This window comes from Electrophorus electricus, chromosome 26, assembly GCF_041902795.1.
Source record: "Electrophorus electricus isolate QZ-2024a chromosome 26, ASM4190279v1, whole genome shotgun sequence".
NCBI classification, from domain to species: domain Eukaryota; kingdom Metazoa; phylum Chordata; class Actinopteri; order Gymnotiformes; family Gymnotidae; genus Electrophorus; species Electrophorus electricus.
In genome coordinates, this window is record NC_137522.1 from 1,855,080 (window position 1) to 1,857,478 (window position 2,399).

A 2,399-nucleotide genomic window follows, 5' to 3' on the forward strand; every position below is an offset into this window, starting at 1 on the left:
ACTACATGAGTATTCAGTAAATATCATATCACTGCACTGCTGAACTTCTCCAGTTCACATCACCGCACTGCTGAGGTTCTCCACACCACATATGTGTGCACGTGTGTATAGCATACAAAGTATCTTAATAGAATCCAATAAATGAACGCTGGTGTAGTGTAAACATAATTGTCTGGTGAAAATGTTCAGTCTGACAATGAGAAATGCAAAGTCCAACGAAATGTTACACAATGACAACATAAATTTATACAACAGGGCAGCACTGATAAAATATTCAGATTTATTAATTTAAGCATCAGGACAGCATTGATAAAATATTCCGATTTATTAATTTATACAACAGGACAGCATTAATAAAATATTCCGATTTATTCATTTAAGCCGCTAGCTTTGCTGCTTTTTCATATCCTACCATACATCACGAGGAAGTGAGAAGGCATTAAGGAAATGACTGTCCCTGTCGTAAACAGTGCCCTGTCAGTCCTGAGACGCTCTGTGTTTGCACTACGGTGGGTTCCCTCGACAGACTAATGCTACACTTCTTCTCTTGTCTTCTCTTGTAACTATGACAGGAATCTGGGTCAGCGAGGAGCAGACTGTGTCTTTAAGACTCTCTGCCCGCAGTTTTAAAATATAGATGATGCATGACTGCTGTGAGCTCCCGAGGCTGCCAAGACTTCTGTGAGCTGTGGGGGAAGAAGCAGGAACAGCATTCCACAGTTTATTCCAGCCGTGTCAAAATGTCCCCGCTTGAGTGTGAAATAAAGAGTGTTTAGCATTTAGGTCACTTTCTTTTGTGTGTGTGTGTGGGGGGGGGGATATGTATTACATTGATCTGCATTATGTAGTAATCTGTTACATTCTGGATGATATGCAGGATTAATGAAGTTGCGTATTAAGAGCTTCTACAAACACGACAAAATGCAACAAACCTACTTTTGTCGTTAAGGAATGAAGGACACCTCTGTTTCATCTCTCTCCCAGACAGAATTAATGTCCTCCACACACTGCAAGATGGATTTTCCGAGACAAATTTTTTTAAAACCCTTCTCGTGGACGCTAGGGACTAGGAGGGGCAAAACTGGATACATCAGTGAGAGTTTCACCCCCAGCTGTCTGTGACCGGCGCTGTGAATACCCAGGTCCCAGTCACTGCTCCAGAGAGCGCACTGTGCATTAGTCTCCGAGCCCATGTCCTTCTGCTGCCGCTGACCTGGAATGAACTTTACTGCCCACCTTCTGTTTCATGTCTCTGCACTTTGGGTAGCTCTGAGCATGTGCACGCTGAGCCGAATCGACTCCCCAATAGCGTGTGTGGCTAGGTTGCCAAAAATAACAAAATCAAGTTAATCAAAGAATGTGTGTGTGGGGGGGTGGGGAATGTGTGTGTGGGAGGAGAGGAGGAGCGAAATGTGTGTGTGGAGGGGGGGCAGGGGGGACTGTATGGGGTGGAGGGGACTGTGTGTGTGTGTGGTGGGGGACTGTGTGTGTGTGGGGGGGGACTGTGTGTGTGTGTGGGGGGAGGGGACTGTGTGTGTGGGGGGGACTGTGTGTGTGTGGGGGGGCTGTGTGTGGGGGGGAGGGGACTGTGTGTGGGGGGAGGGGACTGTGTGTGTGTGTGGGGGGGACTGTGTGTGGGGGGTACTGTGTGTGTGGGGGGGGAGGGGACTGTGTGTGTGGGGGGGAGGGGACTGTGTGTGTGTGTGGGGGGGGGACTGTGTGTGTGTGGGGGGGACTGTGTGTGTGGGGGGGACTGTGTGTGTGTGGGGGGAGGGGACTGTGTGTGTGTGTGGGGGGGAGGGGACTGTGTGTGGGGGGGGAGGGGACTGTGTGTATGGGGGGAGGGGACTGTGTGGGGGGGGGGACTGTGTGTGTGTGTGTGTGTGTGTGTGTCTGTGTGTGTGTCTGTGTGTGTTAGGGAAGTGCGTGTGTGTGTGTTTGTGTGTGTGGGGGGGGCGGAGTGTGTGTGTGTGTGTGTGTGTGTGTGTGTGTGTGTGTGTGTGTGTGTGTGTGTGTGTGCGTGTGTGTGAGTGTTTGGGGGGGAGGGATTTACTGGCCGGATCGTTTGCCTCTACTGGTAACCATAGTCACTGGGCTCAGGAATATCTGTGCTGAGGTCTCTCATAGCTGGCTCAGCAGGTTAATAATAAACAACAACAGCTTCATCTTCCCATAGTAAACATGGCCTTTGTCCAATGAACCTGTGAAGCTACTTATGTCAGTAGGTTGTTTGTAGTCAAGATTTATGCTTGTTTTATGTAACTAGGTTAATTGTGGTCAAGTCTGATTCTATCAATGTTTCATGGTTTTTCCCCAGAATAGAATAATTGAGGAAAAATAGTTTCAATACTTGGATTCAGACTTGATCCATGGTCGGTAGCTAAGATAGCGGCGTGTGC

General features: G+C 48.5%; 1 long non-coding RNA gene across 1 annotated transcript; it reads right to left on the reverse strand.

Moving 5' to 3' along the window:
• Positions 1-266: 266 nt before the first annotated feature.
• Positions 267-1,291, reverse strand: LOC113569034 (uncharacterized). The gene is made up of 2 exons (XR_003409685.3): positions 937-1,291; positions 267-686 (listed from the first exon to the last, which is right to left on the reverse strand). It is a non-coding gene; the product is annotated as an uncharacterized LOC113569034 (long non-coding RNA).
• Positions 1,292-2,399: the final 1,108 nt, after the last annotated feature.